Source organism: Natrix helvetica, assembly GCF_964273705.1.
Source record: "Natrix helvetica genome assembly, chromosome: 1".
Taxonomy (NCBI): Eukaryota; Metazoa; Chordata; class Lepidosauria; order Squamata; family Natricidae; genus Natrix; species Natrix helvetica.
In genome coordinates this window covers 145,474,596-145,498,791 of record NC_138548.1, presented here as the reverse complement: position 1 = coordinate 145,498,791, position 24,196 = coordinate 145,474,596, and the positions used below count along the sequence as shown (strand labels likewise).

Below are 24,196 nucleotides of genomic sequence, written 5' to 3'. Positions count from 1 at the left end.
GGATAGCAGCAACAGTGGCGGTGGCGACGCCTTGATTTCAAACTTTTTGTATCTGAGGCAACATTTTAAAGACTTCATTGAAGAAAACAATATGCAAAAATTAAAATATGCAGAAACCCAACAGAGAAAAGCCATCTCAAATATTAAGACCTTTTATGCTGTTCGCATTTTCTTACCATTAGGAAGAAAAACACATCATTTTTCATTTCACTTATTTGAAAAGGCTGCTTTATAAGTATGCAAAGTCTGTGAATGACTTTTCACTCGGCTATAATTTTTATTATTTACTATGACACTTGGACATTTTGTTTTAAATTTACATTTCAATCAGGTTTTACGCTTACCTGAAAAGGGGACACGTCTATTTCATTAGCTTTTATTTATAAGTTGAACTCCATTTCATGTTTCAATTAGGAATGAACTGCGCAGTAACCTTTTTTCTCCACAGTTACAAGTTCTACAGGTAGTCATGCTGATGACTTAATTTCTTTCCAAATACTTCTTTTTTGTTACCATATTCAAAAATGGAAAAAGCAGCACATTCTGAACAATTTGATTGCCTCATAATTGCCTATAGGAAATGATGGAGATTTTATGAATTGCTAATTTGCCGAGGGAGTTAATGATTGTACTAACACAGGATCAAAAGGTATCATTCTAGTCATCAATACATTATTTATGTTTTTAATATACTCAATTATAGATTTGTTTTGCCTTATACATGTTAAATTATATTAAAAGTGTGGCCCAACTGGTGCACCATATATGTATTCTCGACTTACGACCACAATTGATCCCACAATTTCCACTGCTAAACAAGACAGTTGTTAAGTAAGTTTTGCCTCATTTTACGACCTTTCTTGCAACGGTTGTTAAGTGAATCTGGCTTCCCCATTGACATTGCTTGTCAGAAGGTCGCAAAATATGACCACAGGACACATCAAAAATACAAGTTGCAGTTGCCAAGCACCCAAATTTTGATCATTTGACCATGGGGATGCTGAAAAGGTCATAAGCATGAAAAACAGTTGTAAGTTACTTTTTTCATTGCTGTTGTATCGGAACGATCACTAAAAGAATGATTGCAAATTGAAAACTAACTGTACTCTGTGCAGGAAAGCAGCTATGGGCAACTTATGGCCATCCAGAATCAGGGGTGGGTTCCAGCTTCTGTTACTGCCGGTTTGCTCAGGGACGCACTTTGGATGCACAAGCTGGATGCACACTATGAGTGCATGCACAATAGTAAAAAAAATTGCTTCTGCACATGCTCAGAAGCAAAAAACAAGATGGCGGCACATGTGGAGCCATCAATGGAACTGGTTTAAGTTACTAGCTACTTGGCCAAACCAGTTCGAACCGGTAGGAACCTATCTCTGGCCAGAATCAGTGGTGGGTTGCAGGCAGTATGCCCCAGTACGAGTGTACCGGAGCCTGCCTGGAGCACCGGGTAGCATTCTGGTATGGTGCTCCAGAGAGCCCACTCGCCCGCCCAAGCTCTTTACCAGTCTTTTAAGTCTTTGGCGCTTACGCGCATGGCGTACCGGTTGGAACGGGATCTGGAACCCACCACTTGTCAGAATCTACTGAGATTGAATGAGCCACAATAGTGCTGGGCATTTTGCCAGTTTCTAATAAAAAGCAAAATAAAATTCTGGTTCTAAATTTCAGACAATGTATCTAGAAAACAGTTTTAAACACTTAGCAAAAAGGGGGAGACAGAAGATATCCATTATATTGTTTCAATTGTGCACTACCTGATTTTCCCCTGGAAAAAAATAATGAAAGTACTAAACAAAACAGTGATTTGGCAATTTGTGGGGGGGAGAGAAAAAGCTATTTTGGCTGAAAAAAATAGAATGTCCCCCTGCAAAAATGTTATTTCAAGGTTTTTTTCTAATTTTGTAGGTTACCTCTGAATAAACCCTTTGATTTTGCTCAGATGAGTAGAGAAAACTTATATCCCTGCTCAGCCATCTCCTAGCTATGTTTCAGAAGCATTAGGTCCTTTCTAGCCATGACCTCCCATGAGATTATGATTCTTTCTTACTTACATGGAGCTGGAATTGTCCATAATAAAGTGATAAGGGGGAGGTTTTTATGCGAACCTCTTGGAAACAGTAGGTAACAAAAGACTTAGCAAGCCTGAAAATATATACAGTTTTGCTGAGCCAAAAAAGAGAGGTGGAACGATTTCCTGATGTCAAAATACATTCTTTCCTTTTTTGTCTCTGTTCCTAAAATGTAGATTATTATTCCTAAAATGTATGCTATTATTATTATAGGCATCCTATCTGTAGAAAAGGCATATGCTCCATTTCCAATGCCGATGTAATTTGGACAGCCTCAAAATGCTTCAATCCGGGGAAAAAATACTTCAAAAATACTATCTTAGAAGCCAGTACTGTTTTATCGTTTTGGTTGAATAATTTTTTGTGGCAAGTGTAGCTTTTTATCCAGAGCTATCCATTTGAATAAGGAGGCAATTCCACTGATGATAAGTTTAACAGCAATAGTTTGTCATTTTGTTCATTCATATTACTAAATTTATAGATTACAGCCTTCACTTACTAAGTGCAGAAGATAATATGCAAGAAATTACAATTGAAATATATTGTAAAAACCAGACAAAGAGAGGAACAATTAAACAAAGAAACACAAATCTGTATCAAAATCATAGAAAGATAAAAGCATCAAGGTTTGATTAATACAAAAAACTTTTTTCCCCAAAGATCTTTTGCTCAGATTAAAATGCTGAAATATTTATCTTCAGAAATAATGACCAAGGGTTGTGGACATATAAATCAAAACTGATTTTACATTCACTGAATTTTATCAATAGTTCTGCCTTAATAGCGTGCAATGAAAGTACAGGTAGTCCTAAACCTATGACCACCATTGGGATGGGAACCTGAATCACTAAGCAATATAGTCATTATATGAGCCATCTAGTTTTATAACCTTTTATTTGCTGTGGTCGTTAAGTGAACCCAGTTGGCTTTTCTTGTTGGAAACTTCCTGGGAAGATCACAAATGGCAATCACATGACCCCAGGATAGTGCAACTGTAAATACATGCCAATTGCCAAGCACTTGAATTTTGATAATGCCAAGTCACTTTTTCAGCAGGCTCATGACTTTGAACAGTTGTTAAATAAATAGTTGTAAGTCAAGGACTATTTCTATTGTTATGGGGTTCTTTCTCAGGAGGGTTGTTTTCCATAAGAATTTTTTTTTATCAACTTACATAGCATTGTAAAATACAAAATAGAAGAGCAGTGAGGGGGGGAAGGGGAAAGGGGGAAGAAAAGTGAGAAAAATGGGAGAAGGAGAAAAAGAAGCATTGACTTCTATCTCTCTGTTATAGTAAAATAAGGCATTAACACAATGGTGGGTTTCACATTTTGTTACCACTGGTCCACTCATATTCCCAGGCTTCCGTGCATGCACCTGGGCTCAAAAATGTGCCTAAATAGGATGGCATAGAGCCAAGATTTTCTGCTACCGGTTCAGCTGAACTGGCCTGAACCAGCTGAATACCATCTCTGCATTAACATCAAATCACAACTTTTTGCTTTTCCATTTCTATAAAGATCTATCAGTCTAATCTGTAAAACCCAAAGACAAGAGTTTCATTCTTTTCCACATCAAGCACAAAGTTCAGAAGTGGTTTCTATGTGGAAACAAAAATACTTATCCTCTTTTCTTTAATCAAAGTGATCAGTTTTGCCATTTCGGCCAACTACATCAACTTCTGCAACCATTCGTCGATAGTAGGAATCGAAGTATCCTTCCATTTTTGCACATACAATAGTCTTGCTGCTGTCAACATATATAGTAACAAAGCTCCAATTTTTTTCTCCAGTTCTTTTTCCATTAGGCCCAAAAGGAAAAGTTCTAGTTTCATTTTTATCTCCGTTTTCAGACTTTTCTGTATTAAAATATGAATCATATTCTTTTTTTTTTGCTTTATCACATGTCCACCATAGATGAAAAAAAGTCTCTTCTCAAGGTGTTTTCAATCAAGCTTATAATTTATTGCTTCAAGATGTGGGCCCTTCTCCAGTGACTGTGGAAAGTTTAATTTAGAGATTAGTTAGCAACCAAAGGAGCTGTTTCTCCACCAGAGTTTGCTTTATTTTGAGTATCTCCTAAGGATGAGCCAATCTACACAATGAAACTAAACTAAACCCAAAAGGTTATAAAAAGGTTACAACTTGCATGGTGATTGCTTTCTTGATTTAATTCCCAAAGCACGTTGCATGTGCGAGGTAGGCAAAATGTGGATGGACAGAGACTAGATCAAAAATTATACACATTTAGAAAATATGATGCACAAATAATTAATTGGTCAGCTGTGAGAGGCTTCTAAAAATAAAATGTCAAGGCTTGCCAGAAGTCTAAGCAAAGAGAAGAAGAGAAATGCCAATAGATTTACTGTAACAGAAGCTGGAAAATACAGAAGGGGGAAAAATAAGGGAAAAGTTGAATAACAAGTTCATTCTCATTTTGTTTAAAAATTAATAATAGGGATTTTAAGCAATACAAGGTGAATCCATTAGAAAAAGCTTTAAGTGAGAAGGGAATTTCTGTGTGCAAAAATGGAATTCCCTAAAATACTAGTGTTTTTCTCCTACTTAAAGAAGATGGATGGATGGATGGATGGGGGAGAGGGAGAGGGAGAGGAAGAGAGAGGCATAGACAGATACAGGGACAGAGAGGCAGAGAGGGTCCAGAACAGATGTTTAGAATGGATTTGGTATTTTTATCTACCGATCAAGTCATTCCAAAGGTTATGATGATGACAATATCTTTACCAAATAGCACAACACTTCAACATAGCCACACAATTTCTACAGGACTTTGGCTAGGAAGACTAAAATCTCATGAGACTTGGCCATTTTGCAGGATTTAGTTGCAGGATTTAATCTTTAAAAAATAAATTATTTTTTATTTAATGTGAGGCATTGCACTTAAACATGCAAATTAGTCAAACTAAGATCCTCTGTGAAACATGCATAAAACAGGAGTCCAGGAATCTGCTACATTACGGTGCTTTACTGCATTTTAAGCCTAAACAAGTGGGGAGCCATACCAGACCTATGTTACGTAATGGGAATTCTATTTGTTAGGCTTTTATAAAGTGGAAGCACTGCTCTGAATGTTAGTATTTTGACCACATAAGAATGGTCATTCAAAAATTATGGTGTGGCCAGATGCTCTAGTCTAGACCCTTTGACATGATTGTCATAGCATCTCTAAGTATTTCCTTAAAAAATGCAAATTTAGCTGTTTCTTTCTAATCTGGCACACTTTTGTAGCTCTCTGAAAAATGCACATCTTTAATCATAAATTAGGAGATGCCCAAGATAAAATATACAGTGGTCCGACCAATATCTGATCAACATTTAGCTACAAGTGTTGATCACTCTGATTTTCATTTAGCCTAATTTTACAAGAGAAAGTCCTTTTTTTGATCTCGCTGATAAAAACCTTGCAACCATTACTGTATTTCATATATTACTCTAGTTCAGGGGTGTGGAACTCATGGCCCATAGGCTGGATGCATCACGTGCTGTCCACACCCAGTTTAGCGAAGGGGGGAGGGGGGGAAGTCGTGATACATCACATGACACCAATGTGACAACGCAAGTTTGACACCCCTGCTTTAGTTCAATGACAAATAATGGTAAATGAGTCTGTTAGAAGGTGATCTTTTACACACACCCTTTCTAACTTGGACAATGGCTAAATGTGACACCTGACCTCTAGGATTAGGTTGGTTCTGCAATAGAGAATTGATCTGGAAATATTTATCAGGCTACAGCTGACTCAGCAACAAACAATTCTCCTGTGGCTAAAACTCAGATTTGCTTCAGCAGACTTAATTGACATGATGACAGTACAGCTGTCACAGCTTTGTTTATAGCAGGCTTTCAGTTAATATTCACTGTCATTTAGCTAGAGCCATACTCATTTTTCCCCCTGTTTTTCGATGCATACTTATTAGGCAATGTACAAAATGGAAGAATGGTGGCAAATCAAGGTTAACGTATCACAGAGGGCAAGGGTGTAATTTATCTGTGATTTGTAAGTGCTCAGATTTGTTCTTATAGCCCTCAGGAAGAACTGAGTTTCGGTGAACACTCTCCATTTATGAGAAACATATTGATATTCACACTCACTTTTCCACATGAAATTTTATCTACATTATCACCCTGTCACTCAGAGGCAAGCTATACCCATATCTCTATTTAGGGCATCAATTTTGCGATGTCAAGCCATTTTAGAGGATTGTAGTACTACAGTACCTCTCTTCACACATTCACAATAGATGCATTGAAAAGACATTGGAGGGAGAGGAGAATTAGAGCTTTCGATTTTAAAATAAATGCACATAGCTTGGGAGTAGAGATTTTTGCTATGATCCTGTTCAATGCATGAATATATGAATAAATAGATATGTAATGAGATGAAACCTGAAGGATTCAAGTTAGGGACAGATTGTCATGGTGGGGGGAGCTAAGTGGTGGCTAAGAGTTGACTGTGACTTGATGGCACATAATCAACATCAATGTAATGAGGATTCCAGTCCTGATGAAATCCCGCCAGTGTCTTTGGTCCAAGATGGTTTTTGTTCAGAAGTTATTATGAAGAGAAATAGATAATGGGAGATCCAGTAGAAATGATCTTCTGCATGTTATCCGATGAGTATGTTATCTGTGAAAATATTGTACATGTTTGCAACAGGTTGTATGGAGAGAGAAAAGAACAGTAGCTGTAGCCTTTCACCAAAAATATGTGGTAATTCCTTGGTCAATAGAAGATGATTAAAGAGATTAATTAAGTTTTTGTCAATGCCTTCCAGTGAGTGTGGGGTCCTGAATAGCTGCCAGGACAAGTCTCTGCAGTTTGCTTAGCAAGATTTCAGAAGTAGTTTGCCATTGGCTCATTCTGCTTAGAGCTGAGAGAAAGAGTGCCTAGCCCAGGATCTCCCAGTTGGCTTCATGGCAAATGCAGGACTAGAATTCATGGTTTCTAGCCTCATGCCTTAACCACTACCCCAAACTGGCTGTCTTGTGTATTTGAGTTTGTACCATTGTAAACAGAATCAATAATCTCATTAATTTCATTTTTCAAACCTATATTTTTTAAAGGGTATCAAGTGCACATCCTTTGCAACACACCCAATTAGAACTTACTCTGTACTTAATCACACTTCATGTTTTACTAGATATCTTTAAAGGAGGAGGATAAATAACTTTCCCCAAGCTTGGTTCATATAAGTCTCTTGATTAGTATCAATGGTAGAGATGAATGAATTATTATTTATATTTAATCATGGAATATACTTTAAAACCATGTCACAACTTAGGGTTTTCAAATCAAAGCATTGCATGGAGCAGCTGTTCCCAATCTTGACAACTTTAAGTAGTGTGGACTTCAACTCCCAGAATTCCCCATCCAACATGGCTGACTGGAAATTCTGGGAGTTCACAGGTCTTAAAGTTACCAAGATTGGGAGCCCCTGGCCTAGAGTTATATTCAGCCATGGGGTATACAGTAATGAAGTGAAAAGAAATCAACTGATGTCCATACATCGGTGACCCACTCTTAATGGCCTACATGCTCTATGCAAGTCTGCATTTAGGAGAATTAATCCATTAGTACTTCAGTGTATGTTCTTAGCACGTGATTTATAGTTTATGCAAATAAAATGCTATTCTTTTCTTTAATCCTATTCAATCTGTTTGGATTTTTTTTCTTTTTTTACTTTAGAATGCATTGTTGTTGAAGTCACTGCCTTCACCTGAAACTTCCTGATTGACTGGTTGCTTCACACAAGACAGAATGTCATATAGACCGAAGTGCTAGTTTATCAAGAAATCTCTTTGATTCTGTCATTAATCCTTTGTGAATCTGTAATTTTTAAAATGTATGGCATTCAGGACTGCCTGCTAGATTTTAATTCTTCAAACCTCACTGAATGCAGTTCAGCTACAGGCTCTATTGTTTTTTCCCTATTGTGATGCAGATGTATGTTTCAAAAGCTAATGAGCTGTAGAAGGGGAATAATGTATCTCTCTTTATTTTCAGTCAGTTTGAAAATAGGAAGGTCCAAAATCCAAACACCTGCCTTGGACAGATTTTAAAAGGCACTTTTTATAGGTATTTTTAATTTTAGAATGTTAAAGCCCTCCTCTTGACTAGCCAATATTTGTGATCTTCTACAGGGCTTTCCATCTTTTTCTGGTAAATATTGTAGAAAGCTTAGAGCATTTCCAACTAGCATTGCTCCTTATTGAAATAATTGATTAACCACCTGAACATCTGCTTGTAGTTTCAATTGCTCACCTGTCATCTATTCTCATAATTCTAAAATTGAATATTTAAAACCTGATCCAGGAACTCCATACGCTGCTGGTTTCATAACCAGTGCCCTAAATAAATTATCTTGAATGTTTGCTAAATATTGGTGTAGACAGCATCAAGTATATTCCGTGGGCAGAAGACAAACTACATATTGCTTTGTGATACATGGGCAAGGTAATTAAGATGGAGTGAGAAATAAAGGATGGTATGTTCTCAAACATGGATTTAGCTCCCCAGAACAATTATTATTTTTCAGTAGACATAGCATCTTGGGACGAACTCAAGTGTCAGAAAGCCTTAGGTAATACAGAGTTTCACCCTCCCCACCCCAACCCAAATGTAACCTTGTTTTATATGACTACCCTATTCAGTTTCAAAACAAGCCAACTTATTTTAGAATTATTAAATAATGTTTATGATATGCCATTATCCTTGTTTCTGTGCAAGAAAACAGGTTTAAAAGGAAGTTCTTCTTATAGTAGGAGAAGAAGGATTGGAAAGAGGGCAGCTGAGCATTTGCTTACATGCAGGCATGGAAATGGCTTGTTTTTGGTGATTATCCTATATATATATATATATATATATATATATATATATATATATATATATATATATATATATATATATATATATATATACATACATACATACATACATACATACATACATACATACATACATACATACATACGTATGTATGTCTTTGGTTGTTCGGGTTTTCTCCCGCGTAGAATTGGAAGTAGCAGTATGTGAAGATACTTCCAATTCTACGCGGGAGAAAACCCGAACAACCAAAGACATACATACAAACACCCGCGAAAACCTCAGAAAACATATATATATATATATATATATATATATATATATATATATATATATATATATATATATATATATATATATATATATATATATATATATATATATATAATTTTCAAAACAGACACAACACAAAGAATCCTCCTTCTTTACATACTGTAGAAAGTGTATCAGTTGGTTACAAAAGACTTTTGTGCATCTGTTCCACAGTCATCAACCATAATTCATATTAACTCAAGTATTTTAACTCAGATATGTTTATGCATATTACCATCATCATACCTCCATTTTCATTTGACTATAATTGTTTAAACGTCCTTCATCATAAAATATATCAAGATTTAAAACATAACCACATACTGGCATTTCATTTACTATTTCTAAAATCCTCCAAAAACACTGAATCCTTATGGCCTACTCTGGCTAAACATCCATAATATTTAGTAACAAAAATTTCTAATCCTCCTTTCCAAATCACTGTTTACAATTTACATCCAATTTCCTTATGTTGTACCCATACATATATATACGTTGTTATCATTATCCCTCCTTTGTTTGACTGTATCCTTTATCATAACATTTCCCCCCTAATAATCAAAACTTTTTTAACTTGGAATAAAAAAGATATGAAAGGCAACAAAGAAAATTGTAACAACAGAGGGAAAGACGACACTGCTACTCGGAAGCTGGAGGTTTGTGTATTGGAAATGAAACACTTTTACTTTCCTCACTGATTATTGTTGCCTTTCATATCTTTTTTATTCCAAGTTAAAAAAAAAAAGTCAAATTCTTGAATGAAATAGAGAAGAAAAAGGGAAAAACACACGCAGTAATGAAGAAGGAGAATTTTAGTCCATAGGTTGCAAAAAATAAAAAAGAAGAAAATTTAATCAATTCATTTTAAAAAGCTTGCATAAATTCCATCCATGAAAATAGCATTTAGAAAGTAAGATAACCCACTGTCCAAAACAATTAAAACCATAATTCTGCTGCTTATTTCTTCTGTTCTCCAATTTAAATTATTTTTTTTATAGGCAGTCTCTTTTAAAACGGTAAAAATTCCTCACCAGCTGAAAACACTTTCTCTTTCCGTATCCTTCCGTTTCGGAGCCGCCTCAACTTCATCAGCCTAGGGATTGTGCTTTTGTCGCCATCTAGAAGAACTTCTCTTAGATCGATCAGGGACTTTGCGATGTCCCTGATATCAGCAGGACCTATTCTTCCTGTTCACCCTCTCTGCAGGACAGTTTAGGTCCGTTTGGACCACCCAGTGGCAAAAGTATCGGTGGCGATCTCAGAGCATTAAGATCGCACATCGTCTCGTCATGACATCGGCTCCTCCTTTTCCAGTGATTATCTCATTTTGTTCATATTTCTTTTTGAGTAGTTTGTAGCAACAATATTGCACGGTACTGAGCCTTATAAGAGGAAGGAAGTACTCAAAAACAGAATAGGGAGACTAATTTAACCCCAAGACTCTTAAGTTATTTTCAGTACAGGAATCCATGATGAACAGGAAATGAACAGAGAAAAGGAAATGAAGACATCTGAAAATGTGCATTGTAATGCCACCAAACATGCTTTATGTACTTCACATGATATATATTTCTATCTAATGTCATAAAACAAGCACCAATTTTGGGGATTGAAATGTGACATCATAACAAAATAACAGAGTTGGAAGGGACCTTGGAGGTCTTCTAGTCCATCTCCCTGCTCAGGTAGGAAACCCTATAACATTTCAGACAAATGGTTGTCCAATCTCTTCTTTAAAACTTTCAGTGTTGCAGTATTCACAACTACTGGAGGCAAATCTTTCCACTGATTAATTGTTCTCATTGTCAGGAAATGTCTCCTTAGTTCTATGGTGGTTCTCTCCTTGATTAGTTTCCACACATTGCTTCTTGTCCTGCCTTCACATGCTTTGGAGAAGAGATTGACCCTCCTCTTCTTTGTGGCAGCCCCTTAGATATTAGAACACTGCTGTCATGTCTCCCCTAGCCCTTATTTTCAGTAAAATTCATCATGATGCTCATTTCCTCATTTTTGTGACATCCCTCTTTATATGGGACACCTCTGATGACATACCTTTTTCTTCAATGGGACCAGAGTGTTTTTCTCTTGGTTTTCATGCACCACAGATTAAAATCCTGCAATGATGTTAGCTAAAAATAGCTACTAACTGATCATTATAACATAGGTCAACAAAATACCCAAAGAACAAGATGCAGATACTGAGTCCCAGTTCTAAAGAATATCAGCCTCTGCCTTCTGTCTTTATCCTTATAGGGGAAATGTTGAAATGACAGTGGAAGTGAACTTCTTCCATCATGTACACAATTCCCTAAAGCTTGTGGAGTCAATGTGCCAAAAAGCAATTTAAAGTGATAGTCACATTTGCATTATAGACAGTATAGATTGCTGTGTAGGGTTACCACACTGTGTTATTAGGAATCGTAATCCATTTATTTTCCAGAACATGTCAGTAATTCATGTTTATCTGATGATATCATAAGGTCAGCATTCAGACAATAGTATTAGTGTGTCTGAAAAAGATTTGGTGTCTATTATATAGAATAAATGATAGGCCAGAAGGAATTAGCAGCTACACTTTTACTTGTGTAAAGTAAAGACTAAGATAAGCATAAATACAAAACACTGGTTTTGCTGTGTGCAACAGCAAGAAACTGAGATAGAATGAACCAGCATTTTCATAATTATATTTAGTTTGAAGAAATATACTTGTAAGTGAAATAAATTAGGACTTCTTCCCTCTATGGAGTGTACTTTAATCCCTGTCAATTATATAAGGGTAAGGTTACTTTGCAAAATTATATTTTAATAGTTGTCAATTTACAGTTACCATAGTAGTACTTCTATTATATATAAAAAATAGAATGCTATTAGATGCTCCTAATAGGATTTTTCATCTTTTGTCCTTTGATTAAAATGTAATTTCAGCTGATTATTCTTCTGTTTATCAGTCTATTAATGTAGCTAATTTAATGATGATATCACTGAAGAATCTAAATATCACTGAGTAGAAGATTAAAAGTTCCATGTAGAAAATAATGATCATTTTATTTGAACAAAGATGTTTGCATTCATGGATCAGATTACTCCACAAAGTAGTCTCAAGAAACTGAAAGTTACGGGAGGAGGAGCCAACATTGCGACAATACGGACGTGCGGTCTCGAAGCTCTGAGACCACGTTTGCTGCTGGGTGGTCCAATGGACCTAAACCATCCCGCAGAGATGGTGAACAGGAAGAATATGTCTTGCTGATCTCAGGGACATCACAAAGTCCCTGATCGATGCAAGAGAAATTCTTCTAGCTGGCGACAAAAAATCCAGCATCTTAGCCACTGAGCCATCGTGTCCCTCTAAAGTATTTCTACAGCTCCCCAATTTATAACATGTAATAAAGAAAAAAATATTTTTGAAGTTGAAAAATATATAAATGTGAGAAAGAAAGCTATTTGTATATTTGTTGGCTCATAGAAAGTGTTGGATGACATGAATAGACATATTTTTTGTGACTATAAAGTTGAAGGTTGGTAGCTGATGGTGATAAGAGTGACATATAATGGGACTAAAATGTGTGAGAATAAATAAAATGCTTACGAAATGGCTGAACATGAGACAGGGAGTAGAATAACAATGTTTGATGTCCTCATGCTTGTTTAATGTATGTATGGATACATTTATATTAAAAGTGTTAGTGGTAACATTAGAACTTTGTTGATTGGAGAAATAAATGCATATGTATTTTTTATGAAGATGATGTCATGTTGTTGGCTGGGAACCAAATATTGAATATCATATAGATTGCATTATGAAGTGGATATGGCTCTGAAAATTAAGAGATCAGAGACCAAATTAGTTGTGTTTCAAAGGGAAAATAAATGAACAATTGCAAATCATACCACATAGTTAATATCTAGAGTAAGTGGTTGATTTGTTTTTTTTTACTCTTGATGAACATTTATTAAAATTGGACAATGAGTAGAAAGAAATGGCAAATTATGGTAGAAAAAAGGTGAACAGTTTGAGTTTTATTCTGAGAAATGGATATTTGTTGAAATGTCAGTCAAAAAAGGATTTTCAAATCAACAATGATTGTCAAGAGAAACCGTAATAAGTTGAATGTAGTGGATATGGAGGTAGACTCAAAGTGAATGGGAGACGAACAAAAGTGAATTGAGTACAGAAGTGAGTGATTGGTATGAAAGCAGCATATCAAAGTGGTCATGTAGAGAGTATGAATAGGAATTGAATGACAAAATAATATATGAAAAAAGGCAAAGGGATCAAGAAAAGAGAAAGACTGAGCAAAGCATAGTTGGATGCCATTGATAAGGCTCTGAGAAAGAGACTATAGGATGTTTAAAGAACGAAAGGCAAATCTAAAGCAGTATATAGATGGCTGAAGATTTTGTAAGGATAGAAAAGTAAGGAGAGATTGTCTTAGTGACAATTCGTTTTGGATATACAGTATCTTCTTGTCTACTTATGTCTTTAATTTCTTTTGCTTGCCATTTTCTCCTCTCTTTCTGCACTTTGCATGTTGTTGCTTACTGAGAAAAGAAATAGATTATTGAATATATATGCATTTTGGTATAAGGATTTTCTTTTTGTGGGTCACCAGGAGGATAAAGTAGATTTGCATAGTATGCACATGATGGTGATAAATTAATGCTACAGAATTCATTTCCAAATGCCTTCACATAGATTTTCCCTTTTACAGTTATTTGTGAAAGTACCCTTTAGATTCTGCATGTGCATCAATCTGTCTTATTTGTTTATCCTAATCATATCTCCACTGGAAGCCAGTTCTGAATTAGGATTAGCTTTAACTTGTCCAACTAGGCAGAAGGGACTACTTTTTTTGGAAAGACTACAGCATCTCACAGTTGTTTAAATCTCAGTCTCTAACTTGTAAAATCTGGAAAATATTCTGTTGAGACACAGAAACAGAACTGAGCAGGATATATAAAATTGTTGCAGGGTAGCATTCAAGAAATTACTTAAGGCTACATCAGCTGGATTATTGTCTATTGATGACTGTATGACTTGTCCTTCCCACATAGCATTATATCTCTGAACATTTCTCCTGTTCCTGTCTCTTTCTGCCAATTTTAGTGTTATGCTTTATAGTTTTATAGTCATTTTTCTCCTCTTAAGACTTAATAGCAGAACCTGTCTGGGCTTCGGCCTTAATTTGTTAGGGCTACAAAAGAAAGCCATTTCCGAAAAGTAAGTCAATTATCTGAAACAAACAACACAACTTGCTCTCTACATTGTGTCTACATACTGATATTCAGAGGAAGCTTTCTCCTTAAATGGTGAATAAGGTTGTGAAATACAGTATGGGCTCTCAGAGTAGAAGATCATAGAACAGGTAAGCCAATCTTCATTTTCTTCCTCTCATCCAGATGGATGGATGGATAGATAGATAGATAGATAGATAGATAGATAGATAGATAGATAGATAGACAGACAGACAGACAGACAGACAGACAGACAGACAGACAGACAAATAGATAGAATTGGAATTGTCTATGGACATCAATTTTAGCTTGTATCTCAATAAGAGTCAAAAATTAGTTAGATTAAAACAACCACAAACCATATTTCTTCTTCATGTCATAAATAGAAAATGTTCATCTACAGAAAATTGAATCACTGAATTGTATATAGAAAGTAATGCTTAGAATAACAATTTGAAACACATTAAAAGCAACTCATAAGGAGCTATCATGGTCTAAATCATGACCACTGGTCATCTCTTAGCCATAAAACTGCACATCGGTCATCATTGTTAAGGCTTAGAAGAAACCACAGAAAGTCTCTATTATTATCCCTATTATGTTTCAATTAATAATAATAATAATAATAATAATAATAATAATAATAATAAGCTTTTATTTCTAGACCGCACCCTTTCCTAAGCAAGATTCGGGGCGGTGTACAGTCATTATTAAAACCATATACAAATACATAGACATAGACATAGATGTAGACGGAGGAGGTAGAAAATATACTGTACAATATTTAGTTAAAATACAAATAAAATTAAAATTTCCTTAAAAAATTCCCCAATAAAATGTTTGCCAGGAGGTGGAAGATGGAGCTATAAATCGACTAAGCCAGCTAATTGGAACAGGTGGGGCTTGAGCTTCTGTTGGAAGGAGCGGAGGTCGTTAGTAGTTCTAATATCGGGGGGGAGGTCATTCCAGAGGGTTGGGCCCATCACAGAGAAGGCTCTACTCCTAGGCGTCACCCGCTGGCACTGCTTGGCGGATGGCACCTGGAGGAGTCCCTCCCTGTGAGAGCGGATAGGTCGTAGAGATGTGTGAGGTGAGATGCAATCAAGCAATCAAGTAGAGCTGTTGCCTAACAAATTGCAGTATCAAAACGGAGAATGTGAAGAGTCAGCTTTCTTTATCCTTTTTAACTTACTTTGGAGAATTGCCTTGACTGCTGCCACATTCTCCCTGCAAAGTGATTTGCAGAGCATTTGGTTGCATGAGGTGGTAATCATATGTCTAAGTCAGGGGTGTCCAAACTTGGGAACTTTAAGACTTGTGGACTTCAATTCCCAGAATTCCCCAGGCTGGCTGGGGAATTCTGGGAGTTGAAGTCCACAAGTCTTAAAGTTCCCAAGTTTGGACACCCCTGGTCTAAGTCTTAGAACTTTTTGGAAATATTTTTTCAAACTTTACTCTTCTTCAGGATAAATATTGTTCCCTTGATACTATCCTGAACAATGCATGCAATATCTGGAAGGTTTTTTTCCCCCAGGTTAATTAAAGGGAAAGTTTATATATGCAATACCTTCTTTCTTATCGCTTAATATCCTGTATTAGATTTCTATATATAGATATAGATTTTTCTGCATTATAGTACTTGTCCTAGATTCTTTTAACCTGTTGTGAGGATAATGCCTACAGGATAAGAGAAGACATTTTTCTTTCACATGTCCTCTTATCTCCTACTGATGATGTTCCTGACCACCTAAACTTATTTTGCTTGAAATGTATTATAAAAGAAGGTTGACATGAAGCCAATGCTGATATTGTACTTAGAGCTTAACACAGAGAGGAACAGTAATGGTTTAATGTCCCCTTAACAGAAAAAAAATCATCATATACACTGTGTAAAGAGCCAGAAAGGAGGGACTTAGAGAGAAAAAAAATTACAGTCCATAGATTGAAGGGAAAACTAGAAAGACATTCAAAATATCCCAGTCTTGATTTTGTTAGATGGGATAGAGAACGTCCTGGACTGCTTTTAAGATTCTGTTATGTTGCCTTGCAACAATAAAGTATCATATCTGAAATCAATGCCATATGGTTCAGGACTGTTTTTATTGTGACAGCTATAGTAACCCAATCTTGCAAGTCTGAATGTACTTTCCTGTCCTTCAAGTTAACTTTGTGTGAACTAGGGGGAGGCTTGTCTGAAATGTTTTCTCAAATTATTTTCTTGGCCAGGGCTCAATCCTCACTTATCTTACCTTGGTAGTAGTTCTTCCTACCGTCCTTTGAGGCCATTTCCACTTCCCTTTACAATATGTCACAATCATTGACAATGGTGGCAGAAATTAAAGCTGATAACTGCATCAGTGAAGGACATGGTATAGCTCTACAACCTTCTACTATTGTCATTTCCTGACATGCATCTTCTTTATAAATCTGAAGGAACATTTCTGTCAACATGTTATTTTCACTGTCTGATTAACCCACAAGGTGCTCCAGCTTCTACCATAATATTCAGTGAATGACTTCAGTTGAGTTTCATGAAACTGCATTGCATTTTCTCACTCACTTTTTGAGATTACATTTATTTTTAAGACTTTTTAAACAAATTAAGTCTGAAAGTAAGGCCATCATATTTTAATGAAGTTACTTTCACTACAGCACTTCCTCATTTACTCATAATCTGCTTGAATTTTACATATAAAAATGGCTATTTAAGATGAATACTATTCTCTTCCTCTGTGTTTATAAAATGTAAACCACACAGACAACTTTGGGAGTGAAATAGCTGAATTCCACCATATTCCCAGCCACCTGTCGGTATGTTCATCTCCTGGTAGAAGATCTGGTATTTGGTTTCTATAGTATACATTTCCATACGGAAGTTCAGAAATTTCAAATGACTAAACTTCTCACTAGTGTAAGTTTGCTAAAAATGGATACATGTGCTTACCCAGGAAAGTTGTTCTTGAAGTAGATAATCTTTGTTTCATTATCCTATTTTCTCAATGTATTAAATACTGATCTTTATATAAAAATCTACTGTATTAACCTAGACTGCAAGATGATGAACTAATAAAAGTGAGTCCTAATTAAGGAAGTCCAGAAAAACTAAACTAGAATAAACTAAAATCTAAACTAAAGTAGAATACGGCAAACCTGAGAAAAATTACAGTTATTGAGCCATGATGGATCACTGCAGGAGTATGGAGAATGGGCAAGAATTCAAAACCTAAATCAAGCAATTTGGAAGGTGATAGAGAAAGCAAGATGGGTATGGGAGAAGCAGATCAAGAAAACCTACAGAGACATATCTAAGAAAATATGGATGGTATCAGGATTCCAGATTGTTGGTGAGAGAATACATGATTGCACTTACTAGTTGAATGTAAGAAAGAATCCAAAGAAATAAGAATGCACAATGGGAAGTCCGAATTAAAAATAAAACAAAACAATGGGTAGTAACAACAATAGTGTAATATTCTAACTCCAAAAACAATGGTGTGCATAATCCTTTTGTAGGTACAGGGTTTTAACTGCCATGTCCATTTGACACTCTCCTTCAGACAATCCCTACTGAAAACTAACAGGTATTAAAACAGTTTTATTAAAACCATTTCCTAAGCATATAATAATAAACAGATGTGTTCACCTCATATATAGTAGGTCATGCAGGTATAAACAGAAACCGCAATAGGGCAGCATTTTTATGGCACATGGTGCTGGATACATAATCCCCCATCTACTGGTTGGGAAAATGTGCACTGATCACTGTAGTTTTTTTTTTTTTTTAATAGTTATTGGAATTTAATTTGTGAATGTGGGTAACAATCATTGAAGTGTTACTGAACAGTTCCCACAGTTCCCACAAATTAGACCTCAAGATGTGACACAGCACTGTATGTGGTATATATATTTATATTTATGAATACATTTTGTGATTAATAGATATAATGATATTTTGTGGTTGAGTGATAATCATTTCTGGTGTTTACTTGTATATTTAATTCCCAGATAAATAATTAGGCATATTTATATTTTGCTCATTCTTTTCCATATTACTGAATGTATTGCTGAACATTTCTCACCTTTTTTTAATTGTTTCTAATAAGAGAGCTCTTCACCTCAAATTCTAATTAATTCTGCCATAAGCCATAATGTTTTATTATGAGTTTCATCTAACTTTTATTTGACATGAAAGGATTTGCTTAGGGTTAAGAGTCTGCCCTAAAATGGAATTGCTTTATTTCAGACCTTTTGTGAATGTTCAAGATATTGTACAATCCCTGCAAGCTTTCAGCATTGGCTTTGTTGATATCTAGCTGACAACAAAGGTAGAATGGTTAAAAAGCTAACTGAGCCATTCTTCAATTTTCACTTCTGGTGGTGTATGCTGTTTTTTGTACCTAGAGTTGAAAGGCACCTTTTAGGCCACTGAATCCAATTCCCTTTCACAGCGCAGAAATCCAAATTAAATCATCCTGGATCAGTGAAATGGTTGTGTAGCTGCTTAAATGCCACCAACATCCCATTCAGCTTCCCCCTTCCAAACCTCACATTCTCTTCATTATCGGAATTGAGGATTACACTGGAAAATTGTTAGGATCCTACACCAAGGTTAATCCAAAAATATTAGGGAATTCCTGGAAGTTTGGCACTCAAACAAATCAGCCATCGGTAGACATGTAGAAATAAATCATATTTGCACACCATTGAAGAGACAATAAAATGCTAAGACAGAAACAAATACACTAGAATATATCCTTTCCAGCAGCCAATATCCAGACAATCAAGGATTAACACCAGGCAAACAATCCAACACCAGGCAAACAATCAAACAAATAGTAAACTATATCCTAATCAAGGAGAAAATCCATCAAAACTGCCAAGGCAAGCTACTATATATAAACAGGAAGAAAATCCCACACTCTCACTGGCTATGTTACCTAGTTGAATAATAAAATGTCTTCAAACAAACAACCAAGCTCAGAAAGCACTCGGGACTTCACATATTAAACAGTGGCTAGCTGCCAGAAAAAACACACACACTTACCCGGTTTTCACCTTTTCTCACCAACACTTAAGAAAAGTTACCTGTTTCTTGACATCATAGCACTGCAGACTTCTTATTCATAACTATGTCATGCAGAAGAAGGCTATAAACAAAAGTGCATTAAAACAATATAGGACTCTTTTTGAACATTATGAACAAGAAAAGGCAGACCTATTTATTCCATCTATTCTAACAGGGAACATGTCTGCTTGTAAAAGAAAGGAGACCTTATCAATTGCAACAATAATAGTCAAATTGTACCATTAGACTTCAAGTAAACAGTATCCCTATTTTTCTTTAACAAGTAGATTACCACAATGGTTTGCTATATGGTATTTTAAATATACTTAGCATTTTAATAGTATGTTTCATTGGGATTCAGATTCCGTCATGATGGAAGAAGGACAATTTTATTTTCAGAGGGGTATTTTTAACAGAACAATTTCTTTAACAAAGATGGGCTTTAACATTTACTTAATGACAGATATGAGGAGCATGACAGACTAATTTTACTACATTCCTAATAATGCCATTGTCAAAGGAAAGATAATGAACTGGATTTAGTGTCTTTCCCAAGGGTATGAAGTCCTCAACAGGATGTTTAAATTCTGAATTCATACACATGTTTATAGCTCTTCATTTATGGTAGAACATTCACCTCTGTCTCTTTGATGACTTGTTCGTGAAGGGAATACACAAGGAAATATGCAGAATTATCAGAAGTATTTTGCACAAATGCAAAACAGGAGAAAGAGGGAGAGAAAGAAAGAGAGCACTGAATGAAGAAGAAGGCTGTCTCAGATATGATTATAACATTCTTATTTCTTCATCTGGTAGAAGAATGGAAAAAATGAAAGCTGTTTTAAAATACACAACATTAATTATGTGCATTTTGAAAGTGTAATTGCAAATTGCTATTTTGCATTGTATAACAGGGACTATTAAGTCAGGCCAAACACTAATTTTAGTCCTCCTCTTTACATCTTGAGTTTAAAAGTTTTATCAGCAGAAAAGTCTACATTGTGGTGGAAAGCAAAGGATGAGTGGAATATTGCAGAGGCAAAGAGAATACATGGATATGATTATTTATTTAAGTCAAATTTAATTTTTCATTAGAATAAATATTAACTGAATTAAATATTAATTTAATTTAAATAACGACAGTATTTAATTTCTGCAGCATTCAGATAGGTATGCATATCTTCAGTATTGGAATGCAGCTATGTGAATGAAGTGTGCTTTTCCCTTAAAATAAAATCAGGTTTTTTTCTTCACACATTTTACAAATTATAATGCCTATTAACTGAGGTGGGAATGATTTTTCCCCCTGTATTATCTTGAAGGTAAATCACGCAGAAATAACTGGGATTTTATGCCCATCTAAGAGTAGAAAATGGGAAAGAGTAGAATGTGGCTAAGATGCTGAGCTTGTTGATCAGAAAGGTCAGCAGTTCGACAGTCCGAATCCCTAGTGTTTCCTAACAGAGTGAGCTCCCATTACTTGTCCCAGCTTCTGCCAACCTAGCAGTTCAAAAACACGTAAAAAATGCAAGTAGAAAAATAGGAACCACCTTTTGTGGGAAGGTAACAGCGTTCCATGCACCTTTGGAATTTAGCCATGCTGGTCATATCACCACGGAGACGTCTTCGGACAGCACTGGCTCTTCGGCTTTGAAATGGATATGAGCCCTCCCCCCTAGAGTTGGGAACAATTAGCACATATGTGCAAGGGGAACCTTTACCTTTACCTTTAAGAGTAGAAAAGATTACAACGATAATAATTAAGTTTTAATGGATGGAAACACTACTGGAAGAGTTAAAAACAAGACCTCATTTATAGAGATCTATTAGATAACTTTGTTTAATTACTGTATTGTTTGGTTTGATACTGAGATTCACTTGTGAAATACGTAGGTTGGAAATGACTTGTCAGAGGTGTAGCTGAATGACAAATGTTTATTTTGCCTATTCACCAAACCCCGAAAGGGCTGGGAAAGTCTACCTTAAACTCAGAAGGCTACATCACTTGTTGTCAACAGTGATCAAAAGTCAAATGCAGCATTTGTAGAAGTTACGTGAGTTCCCAATGTTCATGAGGGATCTAGGTAGAGAGGAATCTCTCTTCCAAGAGGGATGCTTATCCTAAATGATAGGGCTTTTCTGAGTTTTGGAACCATTATTTGGCTCTAATATTTAGCCAGCTTGGAAAAAGCAGAGTCTGTAGAGTCCTTATCAGGGGTGTCCAAACTTGGCAACTTTAAGACTTGTGGACTTCAACTCCTGGCTGGGGAATTCTGGGAGTTGAAGTCCACAAGTCTTAAAGTTGCCAAGTTTGGACACCCCTGCCTTAAGTTCATGCCATAGTATATGTCTAGAAATAAAGACCAAAGCAAATTTAAAATTAATAAAAGCCACATGTAATGAGATTTTGGCCTAAAGCATGGGTGTCAACCTTGTGGTGTCATGTTGCCATCATGTGACATTTCATGACGTTTTTCCCATTTGCGGAGCTGGAGTGGGTGTGGCCTGTGTATGGCGCATCTGGCCCACAGGCCGCCAGTTTGACATCCCTGGCCTAATGTATATTTTCTGACAAGATGCTAATAAAAGTGTGATCTAAAACGAATTGCCTATATATATATATTCTGGTGAAGTCTTCTCTTGATTGTTGACTTTGACACACATATACCTACCTCCTGGAGAGTGTTCTTGATCTGGCCAACTGTTGTGAAGGGTGTTTTCTTCACCAGGGAAAGAATTCTTTGGTCATCCACCACAGTTGTTTTCCGTGGTCTCCCGGGTCTTTTGGTGTTGCTGAGCACACCGGTGTGTTCCTTCTTTTTGAGAATGTTCCAAACAGTTGTTTTCACCACACCTAATGTTCTTGCTATCTCTCTGATGGGTTTGTTTTGTTTCTTCAGCCTCTCTGATGGGTTTATTTTGTTTCTAGAGCCAAATATGTTATTTATATTTATATATATTGCCTAGCTGACAATATGCAAATTATGCTAAGGAGGCTAATGGGCTTGTAATTAGCAGGCTAATCCCAGTTGCTTTTTTTACTGATTGTAACTATCAGAGTTAGGCCCCACTGCTTCGCAATCAGGGCTTTAATATCTATAAATATAAGTAGGGAGACCATCACAGGGGTCCACCAATCCAAATTGCTCTAAATAACTTCAATGGAAATACAGTCATTACCTGGGGTTTTATTATCCTTAATTGTTTAACTAGAGACCTCCTGTTTTTAAATCTGTTACACTGAGTGTTACAGGGAGCCACTGTGGGAGCAAACTCACATTAAACACTAAGTCAAGTTCAGAAAGCTTTTCCTGCCTTTGTTTCATAATTTCAAGTCTTTTATTGTCTTCAAGATCAAATGTTCTGGACAAAGGTTGGTTGCAAATCGTGGCGCTACCGGTTCACTTGTGCTCGCACGCTCCCGCCAACTCCACTACCGGTTTGCCCGATCTGGGCCGAACCGGGAGCAACCCAACTCTAGTTCTGGACATCCCCCAATTGAGAATTCATATAGCATTTTTGATCATATAACATTTTGTTGAATTCTAGGAAATAATGACTTCTTAACAGTCAACATTCCCTTATTATGGAATAAAATTATCAGGTTTCTTTTTAATGCCTGAAGAAAATTATATACCTTGTTTCCCCAAAAATAAGACAGGGTCCTATTTTCTTTTGACCCCTGAAATAAACACTTGGCCTTATTTTCAGGGAGGTCTTATTATTTTTGAGGTTCAGGAGGTGGCAAGCATGGTCACCTCGTGGCTGCTGCTGTGTTGCAATATTTTCGGGGAGGGCTTATTTTCAGGGAAGGGCTTATTTTAGCGCATGAGCGCAAAAGCCCGATTGGGGTTATTATCCGGGGAGGTCTTATTTTCAGGGAAACAGGGTATTGCTATCTGCCCATTTAAAGAAGTAAGTGGAGAACACTATAGAACAAATATAAACACTAAAATGTAAGGGAGACAATGCTCTGAGTCAAAAGACTTAGGCAAGGTAAACCTGTGTTTAAATCTAAGCTAGCCCTAGTCAGTCTTTCCTACATCAGAAATATTGCAAAATATTGTAAAATGTTTTTTAATTAAAAAAGAAACTGATTATAAATGTGATATTTATGCCGAAACAATGAACTCTCATAATGTTGATGTTAGATATCAGAAAAAGTACTAATGGTTTTCAACAAGGTCCTCTGTTCCAGTGGGAACAGAGATTCAACCTGATTGGTCGAAGGGTCTGACAGCTCCCTATAAAAGGTCTGTTGTCAGACTGAACCTTCTCTGGATTGTACATAGTTGTTTCAGAGTTAATAAAGAGCCCACTGCCTGAACTGCTTGCAGACCCTACCCCCGAGATGCCCGTCCTCCTCACTGATTGCCTAGAGACTGGTCCTGTCTCATCTAGTGAGGTTGTCCACCACTCTGCTAAAGACTCTACACTCAAATAGGTTTTGAACTGGGTGTGGAAAACATGGCCCAAGGGGCCTATCGGGTCTGAATTTAAAATATTTTACTGCAAATGTGATGAACTGTCTGTAATAAATTGTTGTTTACTGTGGATCAGGTCGTTGTTCTCCCCAAACTGTGCATTGCAGTATTAGAGACTTTGCACGTAGGGCATTCTGGAATTGTCAGGGTGAATTCTTTGGCCAGGAGTTACGTGTGGTGGCCTA

General features: G+C 36.2%; 1 protein-coding gene across 1 annotated transcript in view; it reads left to right on the top strand.

The window, feature by feature from the left end:
* LRP1B (LDL receptor related protein 1B) overlaps window positions 1–24,196 on the top strand; it is a gene marked incomplete at its 5' end in the record, with an annotated part of 698,113 nt that overhangs the window by 51,256 nt on the left and 622,661 nt on the right. The window lies entirely within an intron of this gene.